General features: G+C 37.8%; 1 protein-coding gene and 1 pseudogene across 1 annotated transcript in view; both read right to left on the bottom strand.

Annotated features, from left to right (window-relative positions):
• Nucleotides 1–9,864, bottom strand: part of CYYR1 (cysteine and tyrosine rich 1) — a 124,202-nt gene that overhangs the window by 44,387 nt on the left and 69,951 nt on the right.
• LOC111738453 lies at nt 6,101–6,219 on the bottom strand (annotated as a pseudogene).

The raw sequence follows: 9,864 nt of genomic DNA, 5'->3' as shown, positions 1-9,864 counted from the left end.
TAAGTTAACCCGATATGATTATAAAGTTCTGAGGATGAATTTGAAGGCAGTTACAGAGCCACATAGCTAATTGTGAACTGCTGCTTAAGAAAATGAAAGGAAATTATTGTCTATATAATACCATACCAAGAGCACATTCTGAAGAAACTAGGTTAATATACACACACACACACACACACACACACATACATATATATACATACATACATAAAGGTTTTTAATGTTATTTTATAGTTGTGAGAGAAGAAATGAAGGTAAGATTACATTAAGGGACTATTTATTTTTGGGAGAAATATAAAATCAAAGTTCTACCCAGTTCTACTCTATGTCTGCTTTGTTTATTCTTTAGTGAGGTATAACTTTAAGTGGAGTACATAAATATTAAATGTGCTGCTTGATGAACTTTATAATTTTATGCATATGCCACGTAACCACCATCTGCCAACATAAAGAATTTATCCATAATCTCAATAAGCCTTCTCGTGCCCATTCACAGTCAATCACCATCCACCCCTCAAAAATAATCGCTTTTCTGTTGATGATAAGGAACTTTGGATTCCCGTCCTAAAAGGACCCGTGAGACTTTTGAAGCCCTCATTCTCTTCTCTGGCTAGACCTGACTCCTGATACGTTTTACTTTACACACAGTCTACGTCACCTTGTGTCTAACCCATAGGTATCCTATCATCAACATGCCCCTGATCTAATTTATCAGTACTATGTTGAATAGTCTCCAGACATAAATGCTTATGAACTAGAACCTTCTGACATTTAGGGGGCTCTCCCTCCACTATTATATTAATGATGTTTCACTGAATTATTTTTATTTGCCAACTCTTTAAATATTATTTTCTCAACCATCATTGTATTATGTTTTCCAAAATATCCTGGGCCAAATAAGGAGACAGAGAAAATTAGCTTTACGAAGCCTTAAGGTGAATTGTAGGGTAGCTCTATTCTCAAACTCAACTTCCCCAAAGAAGATTTCTGGTTCTAGTTACAGAGTTAAATCATGACGCAACAGAAGAATGAGCTCGTTGTCTTGGTCTGAAGCAGTTCTCCAGTGTTTCTATTATCACTGTCTCCTGTGCCCTGAATCTTGTACCTTGGATACCTGACAAGGTACCCATGCTATGAATCCTATTATTCGAGGGAAGAGAAACAGGCTCACAAAGTGAAAGGACCTTTGTAGGCTCCCTACCCAATCCAGGGGGGTGCCTACTTGCTAAAATGACCCTGGCCCCTCATTCGAGTACTTGACCACTGGAAACTCATATGAGCAAATGAAGCCCATAATGAACAGAGGATCAAGGTTTATAGTTGATCACAGAGAAACCAGAATCATTTCTATTGTCATCCTTTTCATAACAGTACTAGTGAGCTCTGAGCTTGGATTTTCCCACTTGGTGCATGAAAATACAGAGAATAATAATGCAACTTGGGGAAAAATCAAATAGTAGCTATGAAAACCCTCAACCCACAGGTTGCTGTGATTTTTCACTTGAGCATTTTACTTTTGACTTTCAAATTTTCACTTAATTTTGACATGAGGCATATGACTCATTTCTTTACAGTACCAATTCTGTAAAAATAGATGACTCAGCCACCAGTTATAATAGCATATTATTGTAATATTCAGCCAAACATCCCCTATGCTGACTAGAGAGGGGTTTCGACTTGATGGAGCAAAACCAGCAATGTCCTAACTCAGAACATATGCTATCCTATAATAGAAAAAAGAGCCAAATATAAATACTAAACAGCACTGTATCTCTGAAATGCACTGCCTTAAAAAAAATCAAGCATCTTTACTTTCCCCATTGTTTGATTATTATTTTAGAATAGCTGCTCTCTTAAATGAAATCTATTTTTACTCAAATTTCAGCATTCAGGTCCCCTTATAAACCAAAAAACCAGAGGCTGGTTTTTCTCAACAGATATCCCCTTCATAGCCAAAGCGTACAGTGCAGAAGAAAATGAGGTCAGTCCTAAGAAGAATGATAATCATTTAATAAAAACGGCTGCAAGCCAAAAAAGAATTACAAAGATAAATCAATCTGAAGCAATAAAATGTCCTCCACAAAACCTAAGTAAGAACAAGTGCAACATTAAAGTGCTGTTTATTTTCAAGTTTCCCAATGAACTGCTGAAGGAAATTACTACATTTTCCCTCACAAAGGTTCTGACTACACAACACCACTTTTTACCCAATGAGCCTCACAGGACAGGTGTTGAGATATAGACATGCTATGTTAATACCAGGAAACAGAGCTAGAATGGTGTTTAGAGTTATTAATTCATTCATTTGACATGGACTGAGCACCTACTAAGTATCTTTTATGCCTCTGTGGGAGGGGCTGAGCATACAAGGAGTTGTCTTGGAGGAGTGACAGATGTAGGCTCAAAGTCACCATTGAAATAAAGTTATATATTAAGAGTCCTTGAGGGGAGATCACTGAAGGCTTTAAAAACAACATGATGTATAAGCAGAGGAATTTGACAGTTAAACAGGTGAAAAATATTTGCTCACATATAAGCAGAGGAATTTGACAGTTAAACAGGTGAAAAATATTTGCTCACAGGGCATGTGCAAAGTTACAGAAATGTGAAATGGCTTATGATATTTGTAAAACAGCAAGCTATGGCCAAGGTTTCCGTCTAGAAGTGGCAAGAGATGTGGCTAAAAACGCAGGCACGAATTTGATGGTGAGAGCTCTTTAAGTCCAAAGAATGTAGCTCGTTCCTTGCAGAGAGGGGACTGACAACCAGATTTGTGTTTTAGAAAGATGCTCCCTGCATCGGTCTGTAATGAGAAGCTCTTCCAGCATTCACACGAGAGAAAATGAACTAGATTTGAAGTTGTGTTGGAGGAAGAGGGGAAAGGTGGATTTGAGAGGTGAGTAGGGCAAAGAACTTTTAGAAATGGTTACCAATCTCCAGGGTCTCTGCATTGAGTTACTGTGCCAATGTCAGTTTTCTGAACTGAGAAAAAGAATACAATGGGCATAAGTTCTGGACTAGCGAGATGGGAGTGGGGAATGATTTTATTTTTGGAGATACTGAGCCAAAGATGTCTGTTTGGGTATCCAGGTGGAAATGACAAAGTAAACGGTTTGTGAGATCAATGTGGTCACTCTGTCATTGCCTAGGACACTCCAAGTGCCGTTTCACATGCTGTGAAATTATAATGCAACGATTTTGATGATTTACAGTGGAGGTTGAGGAGAATAAAGGCTTTTGCAAGGATTTCTTTGATGGCTTTATGGCAAGTATTTCAAATCAGGGCACTGAACCAATAGTATGGCTGGGAACCTTAGACAGAAGTTCGATTGTCATCAATTTAATTTGCACTGTGAATTGACACCACAAGCATTAGTTTGGTGAGAATTACTCATGGATCAAAAGGACACATGAATGAAGCCAGGATTATATTGCGATATCACCCATTGTTAATAATTGTGTATTGTCATAAATATGCTTTTAGAAAACAATCTCTCAAAAATATAAATCAAACCATGTCACTGCACTGCACCACACTTCCCAGTGGCTTCTGATTTCACTCAGAGTAAGAGCCAAAGTCCTTACAATAGCACACAAAGCCCTGCACAATGTGCCTCTTCCTCCTCATCTTTCCGGCTGCATTTCTCATTATGCCCCTCCTGCCCAGTGACTATATTCCAGCTATACTGGCCTCTTTGCTGCTCCTTAAACATCAGATAATTGACAGTTCTCTTTTGCCTAGAAAACAATCACTGCAGATATCTGCATGGCTTTGAGTTGTTGGTCAAATGTTATTTTTTGAGTGAGTCCTTCCTTGACCACTTGATTTAAAATTGTGGCACCTAAACCTTAATCAATCCCTATGATCTTCTCCTGTCTTATTTTCTCATAGCAGCAAAGAGCAGTTTTTGTACTCTTTTTTAACATCTTAATAGGTAATGGTGTTTTGGGAGATAATGGTAAAGTACTAATAGCGGCTGTAGAAAGAATCTAGGTGAGTTGTATTAGAATAGGCTGAACTCATGGTGCTGTGACAAACAAGCCCCAAATCTCAGTGGCCTTGTTTCTTCCTCAACCAAAATCTGCTTAAGTCAGACAACTCACCAGGACACCTCTCCTCCATGCAATGACTCAGCCATCCAGGCTCTCTATTTTATGGCTCCATTATCCCCACACAGAGCTTCCATTCTTGCCAGCAAAGTGAAAGATGCTGAAAGGTCACATAGAGGATTTTGCCTAACTCAGTCTGGGAGTGGTGCACATTTTTGCTCATTGTACAGTGGTCAGAGCTATCCCGTGGTCCCACTCAACTACAAGAAGGCTGGCTGGGAAGTATAGTCTTCTAGGTGCCCTGGGAGGAGAGGAGACCTGGATATGGGTGAGCACTCCTCAGGTCTACCACAGTAGCCAATTCTGGAATGATCTTGTTAAGATACAGCATGATTCAATGGAGGAGGTGTGGGAGCAGGATTCAGCAGGGCTGGGCATAGGAGCTGGTTGAACCAATCACTATCCGTGTGTCCTTGAGTAAGTCAGTTATCATCCCTGGGACTTTGTTTTCAAATCCACAAAATGGTGGAAATAATATACATTCTGCTTATGTCAGAGGGGTTCTTCAGTCTCAAATATAAAAGTTTGCAAATAGAGTTACCAAGTTTAGGCTACTATTTAAATACAAATGCATAAATAATGCCACATGAAATAATGAACACCTGCCTGGGTAAGATAAAATGAATTACACTCTCATTTAACATCAACACTGAAAAAGTTATCCCACTGTTAAAGCCATAGAAACTGGTACCATTTCCAGACCTACTGGCTTAATAGCTATAATGCTTAAGCAGCAAAGTAAGGAGCTGTTCATGTATCAGTATTGGCATATATTCTATGTATGGAACATAAAGAAATGCCAAAGAAGTTGAGATATAGAAATGACATATAAGATTACCAAAAGCACAAGTTTGCAGACTATAAAGACACTTTCATGTTATCCTTGCCTTCAAGGGTGAATGAATGAATCCAATATTGGCAACTCGTGTGGCATCTTCTGCTCTGTTGCTGGAGGGTGTTTTCCTGGATTAGCTACTGTGTGACAAAGTCAATCATATGTTCCAAGGATTAATGAATATTTATGACAAGGTATAATACTGACCAAACATCAGCTATGTGAAAATCTCATTAGAATGTTTTTAAGGTTATATCCAAGTCTTTCAATAACATTCCTTTTTATTGTTTTGGGTAATTACTGCATACATTCGTTTTCAGGCTTCAAAAAGAATTTATATGTAATTATTTTGTTAGTCACCTCAAGATTGTTGATGATAAAAAGTTAATGTTAATAATAGTGATAATGATATCCTATTTGTCAGTTTTCTACATTCAAAGAGGGCTTGTATATAAAAACTTTAATCTTTTAAATACATTTAATACAAATTAGTTAATGATGTGGATTCTACTATTAAAATATGCTTTGGGTTCTTTGGGAAACTCAATGGAATCCTACAACATTAGGGTAGAAAGAGTCTAAGTCATCTGTTCCAATTTTCTACAAAATTAACAAATTATCCCTATGGAGAAACTCTTATTATCTTAGCATGCCATTTTCTTAAAACAGCTTTTTTGAGATATACTTGACATATAATAAACTCCACTGACTTTCTTTTGCACCTTTTTCAAAAATTAATTGTTTTTTGCAGATACGTTTCTGAGTTCTTTATTCTTATCCATTAATCTATGTGCCTCTCCCTTCAGAAATGCCACATTATTTTGATTACTATAGCTTTGTAAATAGTCTTAAAATTGAGTAGTGTGTTTCCTGCAGCTTTACTCTTCTCTTCCATAATCATTTTGGATGAAAATTTCATACAAATTTTGGAATAAGCTTGTCTATATCTGCCAAAAATAAAACAATCCAAACGAATAAACAAACAAGGAAACAAAATAACCCTACTGGGATGCCATTTATTATTTACAAGAAAGCTCATTCTATTCGTATGTCTATATCAGATAAAATATTTCCTATATTAAGCACATATTTGCCTCTGTAGAACCTCCACCTGTTCAAGTTGGATGTTTCTTGCTTCTAAAACAGCACTGTACACACATACAGCATCTGGTCTTCCTAGGTGGTCTCCCATGCAAATACTAACCAGGCCCGACCCTGTTTAGCTTCTGAGATCAGATGGGATCAGGCTTGTTCAGGGTAGCATGGCCATAGACAAGCCGGCCACAAATAGATACCCACAGGCAGGTGCTGGAATGCAGACAGTACATGAACAATGAGATAAAGCTTTCTGAAGCAGAAGGTCACTGAATCAAGATTTCTGACACACGCCCAAGTGCTGGCTATTAAAATAGAGAGGTACAGAAAGCACAGTGAATTTTATAAGATGTTTTATGTAATGTTGTGAGGAAATAGGACTGGGTCATTGTAAAGCGAATGCTTCTTTGTTTCCTTGTGCTGACAGCTGATACTACTGCCTTGACTCCAGGGTTTGGGTTAATTCCTCCACCCCTCCCCCAAAGATTACAATTTTGAGAATGATTGCTTTTCTCCTTTTATTCTCTTTAGACATTGCTGCCATTCTCTTTTCTAAAAGACATGAAGAGAACTGGTCACAGTGCCAAGTTGATGGTCATACATCGTACAGAGATTTTGGTATAGAAAGTGTAGAAAATCACTGTAGAAAAACAAATTCCAGGTCAAATGTCTCTTTCTACATGGCAGTTCGAATATGTGTAAAAACTAGTGAAAACGCACACACACACAAACCCACACCCACACCCACACCCACACACACAGCTTGAACTGTAGCAGTAGCCACGGGATTGGTGTCCTATCTCACATCTCTCTTTCCACTAACTTATTTCTTATTCAGATTTGACGGTATCGTGCTTTTCTTAATACATACTATTAATGACTTCCCATCATGGCCCCTGTGTCATATTCAGGAGTGTCATTCATACTGAGCCTAAATATGGTTCAGCAAACTGCAACCTGAAGGCCAAATCTGGTCTGCTGCCTATTTTTGTATAGCTTATTAGCTAAGAATAGTTTTTTACACTTTTAAATAATGGAAAAAAAAGAATAATGTTTCGTGAAATTCAAATTTAAATGTTCATAAATTTTTATCGAAACATATCCATGTTAATTTGTTTACATATTGTCTGTGCCTTCTGTTCTGTTACAAAGACAGAGTTAAGTAGTTGCAACATAGAACACATAGCCTGCAAAACCTAAAATATTTACCATCTGGTCAGAGAAAACAAAGTTTGCTGATCCCCAGTGTATAAGAATGGGACCTCTTGGAGTTGGTCTGTGCATAGCCTGTGTGGTTGTATACCACGGCTCTAATCTCTAATACCTATCATGCTAAGTACTTTATTCCTAGCCAGGCATTTAAGATTTCTCATAACCTAGATCCAGACCACATTCACTTTAGCCTGCCCACCTACTACTTACTCTTTCCTTGGTACCCTTTTGACCAGTTGTGTCTTTGTTCATGTTGCTTCTCTGTTCTAGCTGTGTGTTCTCCTCTATCTGTTGATATCTAACACTGAAAGCCTAGTTCAAATGTCACTTTCAACATGGCAGTTCAGAAACGTGTCAACCTAATGTGATTTCTTGCTTCTATGAATTTGCACAGTGTTTCAAACTTCTCTGACACATGTTATCGTATCCTGCCTGGCAATGTACTTAGTCATGCACTTGTCTCGTTCCTCTTATTCTATCACATGATCCTCAGGTCATCGTTGTACCTTTAAGAATTGTACAGATGCAGATAGGCCTGGTACAGATCCCTATGGACTGAGGGATTAACACCAGGAACCATGTCAGCGCACATGCAATTGCATATGTCCTTAGTTGCAGGGACCAGGGAAATTCTAGTGATGTGCAAAAAACCCAAGTTAGTGCTCTCATAAAGCTGCTGTTGGGCAGAGTGGCTTTTCACACATACAAAAAATGAGCTTTGGAGGGCTCATTCCATCAACTAGACCAGGGTCCAGGGCAACAGAGCCAACAGAAAAGGGGATAAAGTGGGAGTTATGAGGTTTGGCAAGAAGAGGTGCAGTCTTAAAAAGACTGGGTTCTAAGGAGGTGACTGGACAGAAGTCCAAAGAGAGAAACAACACCCAAGATCAGAGCTAAACTACTACCAAGAAGGTGACCTGAGCTGAGTCCCAAATATTGTGTAGGAGCTCCTTAAATTACTCGGGCTTAAGTTGCCAGTTAATTCTAAGATCTATATTACAGAGAAGCCTATAAAGAAGAATTAAGTGACCTTAGTAGTTGGGGAAGACGAGGGACACAAAGGAAGGGACAGAGCAGAGCCTGGAAAAGGCCAGGGTGAGAGGGAACTAACCTCTTGAGCACTGAGCACATGTCAGTCCCTGGGATAAGTCTTTTACTTACAATGTCTCACTTGACATATACAAGAGCTCTGCAAGGAAGCACTATTACACCCATTTTATAGATAAGAAAATTGTGACTTAGAGACATCATAAATAATTAGTAGAGCTGAGATTTGAAGGCAGGCCTAAATGAATCCAAAGCAACTCCTCCAGCTCCCCACCACTGTATCACCCTTCTTTAATAAAAATTTATTCGATAAATAATAAAGATAGAAAAATTTAAAATGCACACTTTTTATAATTCAGTATGATATATGTGATAGTATTAATCTTTTCCCTTCCTGTGTTCTCTAGCTTTTTCCTTATAAGTTACATAGTTTTTGTCTCTTCTATTGCTCACAACTCATGGATACTCTATGTCCCATGAGCCAGAAGGCACATGAAATATTCTAAGAATATTCTGGTTGCTCTAGGCAACTGCTTTGGATTTCTGGCCTCCCAGGCCTTTCACGAACTAGTCCAAATTTCCTTTCCAGGCTTATTTTATTTTGTTCAGTTCTCTTGGGCTACTTACTGCCTTCTCATCAACCCGCATACAGCTTATCCCTCCTATATTAAATGTTACCTCCTCAGTGAAACCCTCTCTGATCTCTTTATTCAGAAACAATGTCTCTCTCTCTCTTATAGCACTTCTTTCTATATCATTTATATGGTGCTCTATTTAATCTAAAATAATACTTGCACACATACTGTAAACTCCAAAAACATAAGAGTTTGTATACATCTTTTTATTACCCATAGTGCCTCACTGCATCATTCACCCAAAAAAGGGTGTTTCAAAATAAAAAGTACTAAAGAATAATGTATAAATAAAATTTCACTTTCTTAGACTCTTCTACATGGGCAATTTTTCCCTCGGAAGTTTGTTCCTATACTCACCCTTTCTCCCCTTTATTTTCGGACTTAAGTCTTTCCAGTTAATACAATTCTTTCCTATCACTGGAATTCTTTAGAAAGAAGCAGTTGTATGAAATGGAAGAAGAGGTTGGCATATTGAGGTAGACTAGGGATGGCTCTTTGTTTCACATCACTTGCAAAGCCTGAAGATCTGAGTCTAAAAATGCTTTTCAGTACCAATAGTATGTACTGGCTTATTGACATACAATCTGTTTTTCAGTCTTCGATGAAATATACTGATTTGCATCCTATGATCATATATCCTTCCAAGAAATTCTATTTAAATAACTGCATAATTTACATCACTGTGGCAGTCTTGAGAGTTCACAAGCCCTGTAAAAGCCAATTTGGGTTAGAGAACAAAACATATTTAGGACATTAAAAATTATATTAAAAGAGTCTTTTCTTCTCATTTGATCAATATTAATGCATTTTTTTAATGGATGACCAAAGTGCATTACGTTGTGAAAAAACAATCTTGAGTTTGCAATAACTGCAAGATAAGTCACCATTATGAGAGCTAAAACTATGAAATACATTCTTTTGGAAATTGCA

Source organism: Pteropus vampyrus, unplaced genomic scaffold, assembly GCF_000151845.1.
Source record: "Pteropus vampyrus isolate Shadow unplaced genomic scaffold, Pvam_2.0 Scaffold38, whole genome shotgun sequence".
NCBI classification, from domain to species: Eukaryota; Metazoa; Chordata; class Mammalia; order Chiroptera; family Pteropodidae; genus Pteropus; species Pteropus vampyrus.
Note: the sequence above shows the minus strand (reverse complement) of the source record. Positions and strands in the feature narration are given on the sequence as shown.